We start from the raw sequence: 12,585 nt of genomic DNA, 5'->3' as shown, positions 1-12,585 counted from the left end.
GAAATATGTATATATATACACATGTACGTATAATGAAACACAGTCATTTAAAAAAATATACTTTTGCCATTTTCAGCAACATTGATGGATTTGGAAGGAATTATGCTCAGTAAAAGAAGTCAGACAAAAAAAGACAAATACTTCATGATATCACTTATATTTAGAATCTAAGTAATACACATACTAGTGAATATAACAAGAAAGAATCAGACTCATATATACAGAGAAAAAACTCAGTTCAGCTCAGCTGCTTAGTCGTGTTCGACTCTTTGCGGCCCCATGGACTGCAGCACGTCAGGCTTCCCTGTCCATCACCAGCTCCCGGAGTTTGCTCAAACTCATGTCCCTTGGGTCAGTGATGCCGTCTAACAATCTCACCGTCTGTCGTCCCCTTCTTCTCCTGCCTTCAATCTTTCCCAGCATCAGGGTCGTTTCCAATGAGTCAGTTCTTTACATCAGATGGCCAAAGTATTGGAGTGTCAGCTTCAGCATCAGTCCTTCAAATGAATATTCAGAACTGATTTCTTTTAGGATTGACTAGTTTGATCTCCTTGCTGTCCAAGGATTATCAAGAGTCTTCTCCAACACCACAGTTCAAAAGTATCAATTCTTCGGTGCTCACCATTCTTTATAGTCCGACTCTCACATCCATACTCTGGAAAAACCATAGCTTTGACTATTCGGACATTTGTTGGCAAGGTAATATCTCTGCTTTTTAATATGCTGTCTAGGTTGGTCATAGTCTTTCTTCCAAGGAGCAAGAGTCTTTTAAACTAGTGGTTTAAACTAGAACAAAGTAGAGGTTTTCAAAAGAGGGAGATGAACAAAACAGGTGTGATGGAGTGGTAGGCATACAAACTACTGGATGCAAACAGACTGAAGGCTCTATTGTATGACACGGGTAATATAGCAAATATTTTGATATAACTGCTAAGGGAAAGTAACCTTTCAAAATCATATAAAAATTTTTAAATAAATTTTATAAAAGGAAAAAAATTGTTCTATTAAAAGGTCAGTTTTGGTCACAAGAATAGATTTTTTTTTTTTTTTGAGGGGAGATTTTTTTTTTCTAAACTAAATTTTTACATCCTTTAAGAATCCTCAAGCTAAAGTCCTGGTTCCTTAAGACAACCAGTTTTGTTGTATGGCTTCCAGTTTTTGCTATCCTTAAACAAAAGCAAAACCTAAGAGTTCTGATTCAAGACAGCAGAGTAGAAGGACATATGCTAATTTCCTCTTGCAAGAGCACCAAAATTGCAGCTAGCTGTTGACCCAACATCGACAAGAGGACATTGGAAATCACCAAAAAAGATCTCCCATGTCTAAAGACAGAGAAGAAGCCACAGGGAGATGATAGGAGATGTGCAATCACAGTAAAATCAAATCCCATACCACCGGGTGGTTTACCCACAGACTGGAGAACAAATACCAAAGAAGTTCTCACACTATTGTTTAGGTTCTGAATCCCATGTCATGCTTCCCAGCATTGGGATCTGACAAAGGGACTGGGAATCCCCAGAGAATCTGGCCTTGAGGGCCAGTGGGGTTTGATTATGGGCCTTCCAGAGGACTGAGGGAAATAGAGACGCCAGTATTGGAGAGCACAAACAAAATTTTGCCTGCACCAAGACCCAGAGGAAAGGAGAAGTGACCCCAAAGGAGACTGAACCAAAGCTACCTGCTAGTGGTGGAGGCCTCCTGTGGAGGTGTGGTGGCATGGGTTGGCAGGGGCTCGCCACAGGGATGGGGGCATTGGAAGGTCTCCCTTGGTATAAACCTTGAAGTCCACCATTAACCCTACCGAAGAGCCCATAGGCCCCATGGCTGAGTTGCCTCAGGCCAAACAACTACCAGGGAGGAGTACAACTCCACCACTCAGCAGATACTTGGATAGAGCAAGGCCCTGCCCACCAGAACAAGACCCACATTCTCCCATTGCCAATTCCTCCCATCAAGAAGCTTACACCAGCCTTTTAGCCTCACTCATTAGAGGACAGACAGAAAAACCAAAAAGAACAGTGTCACAGTGGCTAGAACAAAAACCATATTACAGAAAGTTAATTACAATGAAAAAGCAGAAAGTTATGTCCCAGATGAAGGGTCAAGATAAAATTCCAGAAAAACAACTAAATGAAGTGGAGATAAGCAACTTTCCAGAAAAAGAATTCAGAATAATGATAGTGAAGATAATGCAGGATCTTGAAAAAGAATGGAGGCAAAGAAGATGCAAGAAAGGTTTACCAAAGAACTTGGATAACTAAAGAACAAACAAACAAAGATTAATAATACACTAGAAGGAATCAATAGTAGAGTAGCTGAGGCAGAAGAATGGATAAATGACCTGGAGGACAGAATGGTTGATATTACTGCCACAGAACAGAATATAGAAAAAAAAGAAAAGAAATGAAGACCGCCTAAGAGACCTCTGGGACAACATTAAATGCATCAATATTTGCATTATAGGGGTTCCAGAAGGAGAAGAAAGAGAGAAAGGACTTGAAAAAATATTTGAAGAAATAATAGCTGGAAGCTTCCTGAACATTGGAAAGGAAATAGTCAACCAAATACAGGAAGCACAGAGAGTCCCAGGGAGGTTAAACCCGAGGAGGAACACACCAAGACATATAGTAATCAAACAGACAAAAATTAAAGACAGAGATAAAATATTACAAGCAACAAGGACAGGGAGAGAACAAGATGGCGGAGAATAGGAAGGAGGGACCACTTTCTTCTCCACAAATTCATCAAAAGAACATTTGAACGTTGAATAAATTCCACAAAACAACTTCTGAATGCCCGCAGAGGACATCAGGCACCCAGAAAAGAAGCCCATTGTCTTTGAAAGGAAGTAGGAAAAAACATAAAAGATAAAAAGAGAGACAAAAGAGGTAGGGACGGAGCTCCATCCCAGGAAGGGAGGCTTAAAAAAGAGAGAAGTTTCCAAACACCAGGAAACACTCTCACTGGTGAGCCTGTGGCGAGCTTTGGAACCTCAGAGGGCAACATAACCGGGAGGAAAAAGAAATGAATGATTAAAACCCACAGATTATGTGCCCAATGGTAACTCCTAGTGGAGAAGCAGCACAGAGGCCCGCATCCACCATTAGCAAGCGGGGGCTGGGCAGGGAGGCACGGGCTGCATTGTTTAGAGTAAGGACCGGGCCTGAATGCCACAAGAGCAATCTGAGACAGCTAACTGGGGATAGCAAAGCAGACTGTGGGATAGCTACCCTGCGAAAAGGCGAAAAGTCCTAACCTAAGACTCCGCCATACCTGCTCACAGATCAAAGGACAGAGCAGAGCTAGCCAGCTGAGGATGGCCCATCCCCCATCCCATGCTGAGACAGGCAGGAGAGGGCAGCCAGAGCCAGAAGTGGGCAATTGTGGCCCCAGAGAGGCATCTGATACCAAACTGCAAACAGGCTTCGTTGCTAACCAAGACTTCTTGGGTTTCTGGCCAGTAAACATCCGCCTGAGAAGGAGTGCCGGTTGTACACCCAGAAAACCGAGCTGCAGGGACCAGGGAAGCGATAAGTCGCAGCTACCACGCTCGCCAAACAGCTGGTCACCTTAGCTGCTCAGATCGGGGAAGGGCACAAAACGCAGGCCCAACCAAGTCTGTGCCTTTGTGGAATACCTGAGTACCTGAACCAGAGCGGCTTAGACCTGGGACGTGCATGCAATCCATCGCCGGCCTCAGACAGTTCCTGGCAGAGCAACCTAGAGCATGTACAGTGTAGACTGGGACAGCACACGCGGTGTGAGTGGGGACAAACCCAGTGTGGCCTAGACATTGCAAGCACTCCCCACAGATACCACCACCACCCCCTAGTGTCAGGGTGGAAATTAGACACTGAAGAGACAAGCAAACAGAAGCTAAAACAAAGGGAACCACCTTGGAAGTGACAGATAGAGAAGTCTAGAGGCTACTGCAAATATAAGACTGAAAACCAGAGGCAGGAGGCTTAAGTCCAAATCCTGAGAACGCCAAAGAACTCCTGACTCCAGGGAACATTAATCGATAGGAGCTCATCAAAAGCCTCCATACCTACACTGAAACCAAGCAACACCCAAGGGTCAACAAGTGCCAGAGCAAGACATACCACGCAAATTTGCAGCAACACAGGAAAATAGCCCTGAACTTCAATATACAGGCTGCCCAAAATCACTCCAAACCCACGGACATCTCATAACTCATTACTGGACACTTCATTGCACTCCAGAGAAAAGAAATCCAGCTCCACTCACCAGAACACCGACACAAGCTTCCCTAACCAGAGAACCTTGACAAGCCACCCGTCCAACCTCACCCACAGCGAGGAAACTCCACAATAAAGAGAACTCCACAAACTGCCAGAATATGGAAAGACCACCCCAAACACACCAATATAAGCAAGATGAAGAGGCAGAGAAATACCCAGGAAGTAAAGGAACAGGATAAATGCCCACCAACCCAAACAAAAGAGGAAGAGATAGGGAAGCTACCTGACAAAGAATTCCAAATAATGATAGTGAAATTGATCCAAAATCTTGAAAACAAATTGGAGTTACAGATAAATAACCTGGAGACAAGGATTGAGGAGAAGCAAGAAAGGTTTAACAAGGATCTAGAAGAAATAAAAAAGAGTCAATATACAATGAATAATACAATAGATGAGATCAAAAACACTCTGGAGGGAACCAACAGTAGAATAAGGGAGGTAGAAGATAGAATAAGTGATTTAGAAGACAGAATGGTAGAAATAAATGAAACAGAGAGGAAAAAACAAAAACGAATTAAAAGAAATGAGGACAATCTCAGAGACCCCTGGGACAATGTTAAATACCTCAACATCCGAATCATAGGAGTCCCAGAAGAAGAAGACAAAAAGAAAGACCATGAGAAAATACTTGAGGAGATAATAGTTGAAAATTTCCCTAAAATGGGGAAGGAAATAATCACCCAAGTCCAAGAATCCCAGAGAGTCTCTAACAGGATAAACCTAAGATGAAATACCCCAAGACACATATTAATCAAATTAACGAAGATCAAACACAAAGAACGAATATTAAAAGCAGCAAGGGAAAAGCAACGAATAACACACAAGGGATTCCCTATAAAGATAACAGCTGATCTTTCAATAGAAACTCTTCAGGCCAGGAGGGAATGGTAGGGCATACTTAAAGTGTTGAAAGAAAATAAGCTACAGCCCAGATTACTGTACCCAGCAAGGATCTCGTTCAAATATGAAGGAGAAATCAAAAGGTTTACAGACAAGAAAAGCTGAGAGAATTCAGCATCACCAAACCAGCTCTCCAACAAATGCTAAAGGATCTTCTCTAGACAGGAAACACAGAAAGAGTGTATAAACTCGAACCCAAAACAATAAAGTAAATGGCAACAGGATCATACTTATCAATAATTACCTTAAATGTAAATGGGTTGAATGCCCCAACCAAAAGACAAAGACTGGCTGGATGGATACAGAAACAAGACCCCCATATATGTTGTCTACAAGAGACCCACCTCAAAAAGAGGGATACATACAGATTGAAAGTGAAGGGCTAGAAAAAGATATTCCAAGCAAATTGAGACCAAAAGAAAGCAGGAGTAGCAATACTCATATCAGATAAAATAGACTTTAAAACAAAGGCTGTGAAAAGAGACAAAGAAGGACACTACATAATGATCAAAGGATCAATCCAAGAAGAAGACATAACAATTACAAGTATATATACACCCAACATAGGAGCACCGCAATATGTAAGACAAATGCTAACAAGTATGAAAGGAGAAATTAACAATAACGCAATAAGAGTGGGAGACTTTAATACCCCGCTCACACCTGTGGATAGATCAACTAAACAGAAAATTAACAAGGAAACACAAACGTTAAATGATACAATAGACCAGTTAGACCTAATTAATATCCATAGGACATTTCACCCCTAAACAATGAATTTCACCCTCTTCTCAAGCACACACGGAATCTTTTCCAGAATAGATCACATTCTGGGCCATAAATTTAGCCTTGGTAAATTCAAAAAAATTGAAATCATCCCAAGCATCTCTTCTGACCACAATGCAGTAAGATTTGATCTCAATTACGGGAGAAAAACTATTAAAAATTACAACATATGGAGGCTGAACAACATGCTGCTGAATAATCAAAAAATCATAGAAGAAATACAAAAAAAGAAATCAAAATATGCATAGAAATGAATGAAAATTAAAACACAACAGCCCAAAACCTCTGGGACACTGTAAAAGCAGTACTAAGGGGAAGGTTTATAGCAATACAGGCATACCTCAAGAAACCAGAAAAAAGTCAACTTAATAACCTAACTCTACACATAAGCAAGTAGAAAAGGAAGAACACCAGGGTTAGTAGAAGGAAAGAAATCGTAAAAATTAGGGCAGAGATAAATGCAAAAGAAACAAAAGAGACAATAGCAAAAATCAATATAGCCAAAAGCTGGTTCTTTGAGAGGGTAAATAAAATAGACAAACCAATAGCCAGACTCATCAAGAAACAAAGGGAGAAAAACCAAATCAATAAAATTAGAAATGAAAATGGAGAGATCACAACTGACAACACAGAAATACAAAGGATCATAAGAGACTGCTATCAGCAATAATATGTCAATAAAATGGACAACTTGGAAGAAATGGACAAATTCTTAGAAAAGTACAACTTTCCAAGACTGAGCCAGGAAGAAACAGAAAATCTTAATAGACCCATCACAAGCACGAAAATTGAAACTGTAAACAGAAAAGCAAACAAAAGCACAGGTCCAGACGACTTCACAGCTGAATTCAACCAAAAATTTAGAGAAGAGGTAAAACCTATTCTACTCAAACTCTTCCAGAAAATTGCAGAGGAAGGTAAACTTCCAAACTCATTCTATGAGGCTACCATCACCCTAATACCAAAACCTGACAAAGATGCCACAGAAAAAGAGAACTACAGTCCAACATCACTGATGAACACAGATGCAAAAATCCTTAACAAAATTCTAGCAATTAGAATCCAACAACACATTAAAAAGATCATACATGATGACCAAGTGGGCTTTATCCTAGGGATGCATGAATTCTTCAATATCTGCAAATCAATCAATGTAATACACCACATTAACAAACTGAAAAATAAAAGCCGTATGATTACCTCAATAGATGCAGAGAAAGCCTTTGACAAAATTCAACATCCATTTATGATAAAAAACTTTCAGAAGGTAGGAATAGAAGGAACATTCCTCAACATAATAAAAGCTATATATGACAAACCCACAGCAAACATTATCCTCAATGGTGAAAAATTGAAAGTGTTTCGTCTAAAGTCAGGAACAAGACAAGGGTGCCCACTCTCACCACTACTATTGAACATAGTTCTGGAAGTTTTGGCCACAGCAATCAGAGCAGAAAAAGACATAAAGGGAATCCTAATTGGAAAAGAAGTAAAACTCTCACTGTTAGCAGATAACATGATCCTCTACACAGAAAACCCCAAAGACACTACCAGAAAATTACTAGAGCTAATCAATGAATATAGTAACATTGTAGGATATAAAATCAACACACAGAAATCCCTTGCATTCCTATACACTAATAATGAGAAAATAGAGAAATTAAGGAAACAATTCCACTCACCATTTCAACAAAAAGAATAAAATACTTCGGAATATATCTACCTAAAGAAACAAAAGACCTATATATAGAAAACTATAAAACACTGCTGAAAGAAATCAGAGAGGACACTAATAAATGGAGAAATATACCGTGTTCATGAATTGGAAGAATAAATATTGTGAAAATGAATATATTACCCAAAGTAATTTGTGAGTTCAGTACAATACCTATCAAACTACCAATGGTATTTTTCACAGAGCTAGAACAAATAATTTCACAATTTGTATGGAAATACAAAAAACCTCAAATAGCCAAAGCAATCTTGAGAAAGAAGAATGGAACTGGGGGAATCAACCTGCTGGACTTCAGGCTCTACTACAAAGCCACAGTCATCAAGAAAGTATGGTACTGGCATAAAGACAGAAATATAGATCAACGGAACAAAATAGAAAGCCCAGAGATAAGTCCATGCACCTATGGACACCTTATCTTTCACAAGGGAGGCAAGCATATTCAATGGGAAAAAGACAATATCTTTAACAAGTGGTGCTCGGAAAACTGGTCAACCACTTGTAAAAGAATGAAACTAGAACACTCCCTAACACCATACACAAAAATAAACTCAAAATGGATTAAAGATCTAAATGTAAGACCAGAAACTATAAATCTAGAGAACATAGGCAAAACACCCTACGACATTAATCATAGCAGGATCCTCCATGACCAATCTCCCAGAATATTGGAAATAAAAGCAAAAATAAACAAATGGGACCTAATTAAAATTAAAAGCTTCTGCACAGTAAAGGAAACTATAAGCAAGGTGAAAAGACAGGCTTCAGAATGGGAGAAAAATAATAGCAAATGAAACAACTGACAAAGGTTTAATCTCAAAAATATACAAGCAAATCCTGAAGCTCAATTCCAGAAAAATAAACGACCCAATAAAAAATGGGCCAAAGAACTAAACAAACATTTCTCCAAAGAAGACATACAGATGGCTAACAAACACATGAAAAGATGCTCAACATCACTCATAATCAGAGAAATGCAAATCAAAACCACAATGAGGTACCATTTCACGCCAGTCAGAATGGCTGCTATCCAAAAGTCTACAAGCAATAAATGCTGGAGAGGATGTGGAGAAAAGTGAACCCTCTTACACTTTTGGTGGGAATGCAAACTAGTACAACCACTATGGAGAACAGTGTGGAGATTCCTTAAAACACTGGAAATAAAACTGCCATACGACCCAGCAATCGCACTCCTGGGCATACACACCAAGGAAACCAGAATTGAAAGAGACACATATACTCCAATGTTTATTGCAGCACTGTTTATAACAGCCAGGACATGGAAGCAACCTAGATGTCCATCTGCAGACGAATGGATAAGAGAGTTGTGGTACATGTACACAATGGAGTATTACTCAGCAATTAAAAACAATATATTTGAATAAGTTCTAATGAGGTGGATGAAACTGGAGCGTATTATACAGAGTGAAGTGAGCCAGAAAGAAAAATACCAATACAGTGTACTAACTCATATATATGGAATTCAGAAAGATGATAATGATAACCCTGCATACGAGACATCAAAAGAGACACAGATGTATAGAATAGTCTTTTGGACTCTGTGGGAGAGGGCGAGGGTGGGATGATTTGGGAGAATGGCTTTGAAACACGTATATTATCATATGTGAAACGAATCGCCAGTCCAGGTTCAATGCATGAGACAGGGTGCTCTGGGCTAGTGTACTGGGATGAACCAGAGGGATGGGATGGGGAGGGAGGAGGGAAGGGGGTTCAAGATGTGGAACACATGTACACCCAGGGCGGATTCACGTCAATGTATGGCAAAACCAATACAATAATGTAAAGTAATTAGCCTCCAATTATAATAAATTAAATTTTTTTTAAATGAAAATAAAAGCAACAAGGGGAAAACAATAAATAATATACAAGGGAATTCCCAGCAGGCTATCAACTGATTTCACAAGAGAAACTCTGAAAACCAGAAAGGAATGGCATGATATATTTAATGTGATTAAAGGGAAGAACCCACAGCATGAATACTCTAGCCAGGAAGACTCATATTTGATGGACAAATCAAAAGCTTTCCAGACAGGCAAAAGTTAAGAGAATTCAGCATCACCAAACCAGCTTTACAAGAAATGCTAGAGGAACTTCTCTATGTGGGAAACACAAAGGAAAGAAAAGATCTACAGAAAATAAACCCAAAACATCAAGAAAATGGTAACAGGATCATACATTACCTGAAGTGTAAGTGGATTAAATGCATCAACTAAAAGGCATATACTGACTGGGAGGAAGAAAACATGTGCATGTATGCACTTCCACTTACCGCATCATTCTGCTTGACCCCTCCTCAAATTATATGTCGCTATTTTATATTGTTAAGTTAATCTTGTTCCCATTATGGCTTTTAATTATAATTGTCTTTCATTTTTTGTCTGGCTATTGATTGTGAAAAATGCTAAACATTTTTAACTATTGGGATTATGGAACTATTACTCACTTAATACCATTGTATTATGATTAGTACAGAAAATAATAGAACTTTATATCACCAAAACAGGCTCTAATAGTAACACCTGTAATCACATTTTAAAATCAGATGTATATCAAAATTATCTTGAAATATTTTGAAAAATACAAATACTCAGGTATTGTTTTTTTTTTCTCCAAGGCTCCAGGTATGTTTGTAATGAGCAGTCATGTTTAAAAACAGCTGGATCATATGATGATCTTTTATTTTTATCTAGTTTGCTTCACTTTTTCTATTTAATACTCAGTGCTCCCATTTCGGAGAAGGCAATGGCAAGCCACTCCAGTACTATTGCCTAGAAAATCCCATGGATGGAGGAGCCTGGTGGGCTGCAGTCCGTGGGGTCGCTGAGGGTCGGACATGACTGAGCGACTTCACTTTCACTTTTCACTTTCACACATTGGAGAAGGAAATGGCAGCCCACTCCAGTGTTCTTGCCTGGAGAATCCCAGGGACGGGGGAGCCTGGTGGGCTTCCGTCTATGGGGTCACACAGAGTCGGATACGACTGAAGTGACTTAGCAGCAGCAGCTCCCATTTCATTCAGTTTATGTTCTCCAATTTCTCCATCTCTCTCTCTCTCTTTTTTTATATATCCTTTCTAAAGCCTTTAACAAGTATAGTAGAAAAACTTTTGCATATATACCAGTCAATTCAGTTCAGTCACTCAGTCGTGTCCGACTCTTTGTGACCCCGTGGACTGCAGCATGCCAGGCTTTCTTGTCCATCACCAACTCCCAGATCTTGCTGAAACTCGTGTCCATCAAGTCAGTGATGCCATCCAACCATCTCATCCTCTGCCATCCCCTTCTCCTCCTGCCTTCAATCAGCATATTGGGCACCTACCAACATGGGGAGTTCATCTTTCAGTATCACATCTTTTTGCCTTTTCATACTGTTCATGGGGTTCTCAAGGCAAGAATACTGAAGTGGTTTGCCATTCATCACTCCTTCCAATGAATTCAGTTCAGTTCAGTCGCTCAGTCGTGTCCATTTCTTTCCGACCCCATGAATCACAGCACGCCAGGCCTCCCTGTCCATCACCAACTCCTGGAGTTCACTCAAACTCATGTCCATTGAGTTGGTGATGCCATCCAGCCATTTCATTCTCTGTCGTCCACGTTTCCTCCCACCCTCAATCCCTCCTAGCATCAGATTCTTTTCCAGTGAGTCAACTCGTCGCATGAGGTGGCCAAAGTATTGGAGTTTCAGCTTTAACATCAGTCCTTTCAATGAACACCCAGGATTGATCTCCTTTAGAATGGACTGGTTGGATCCCCTTGCAGTCCAAGGGACTCTCAAGAGTCTTCTCCAACAGCACAGTTCAAAAGAATCAATTATTTGGTGATCAGCTTTCTTCACAGTCCAACTCTCACATCCATACATGACCACGGGAGAAACCATAGCCTTGACTAGACGGACCTTGGTTGGCAAAGTAATGAATATCCAGGACTAATTTCCTTTAGGATGGACTGGTTGGATCTCCTTGCAGTCCAAGGGACTCTCAAGAGTCTTCTCCAACACCGGAGTTCAAAAGCTTCAATTCTTTCTCTGTAGTCCAACTCTCACATCCATACATGACTATTGGAAAAACCATAGCTTTGACTAGATGGACCTTTGTTGGCAAAATATGTCTCCCCTTTTTAATATGCTGTCTAGGTTGGTCACCGCTTTTCCTCCAAGGAACAAACTTACTTTAATATCATGGCTGCAGTCACAATCTGCAGTGCTTTTAGAGCCCAAAAAGATAAAGTCTCTTACTGTTTCCATTGTTTCCCCATCTATTTGCCATGAAGTGATGGGACTGGATGCCATGATCTTAGATTTCTGAATGTTGAGTTTTAAGCCAGCTTTTTCACTCTCCTCTCTCACTTACATCAAGAGGCTCTTTAGTTCTTCACTTTCTGCCATAAGGGTGGTGTCATCTGCATATCTGATATTATTGATATTTCTTCCATAAATCTTGATTCCAGCTTGTGCTTCATGAAGCATGGCACTTTGCATGATGTACTCTGCATACAAGTTAAATAAACAAGGTGACAATATACAGCCTTGATGTACTCCTATTTCAATTTGGAACCAACCCATTGTTCCATGTCCAGTTCTAACTGTTGCTTCTTGACCTACATATAGATTTCTCAAGAGGCAGGTAAGGTGGTCTGGTATTTCTATCTCTTGAAGAGTTTTCCAGTTTGTTGTGATCCACACAGTCAAAGGTTTTAGCGTAGTCAATAAAGCAGAAGTAGATTTTTTTTGTAACTTTCTTGCTTTTTCGATGATCCAATGGATGTTGGCAACTTAATCTCTGGTTCCTCTGCCTTTTCCAAACCAGCTTGAACATCTGGAAGTTCATGGATCATGTACTGTTGAAGCCTGGCTTGGAGAATTTCGAGCATTACTTTGCTAGTGTAT

Source organism: Moschus berezovskii, chromosome 5 (assembly GCF_049115385.1).
Source record: "Moschus berezovskii isolate FMDL1 chromosome 5, NW_MosBer_1.0, whole genome shotgun sequence".
Classification (NCBI taxonomy): domain Eukaryota; kingdom Metazoa; phylum Chordata; class Mammalia; order Artiodactyla; family Moschidae; genus Moschus; species Moschus berezovskii.
Note: the sequence above shows the minus strand (reverse complement) of the source record.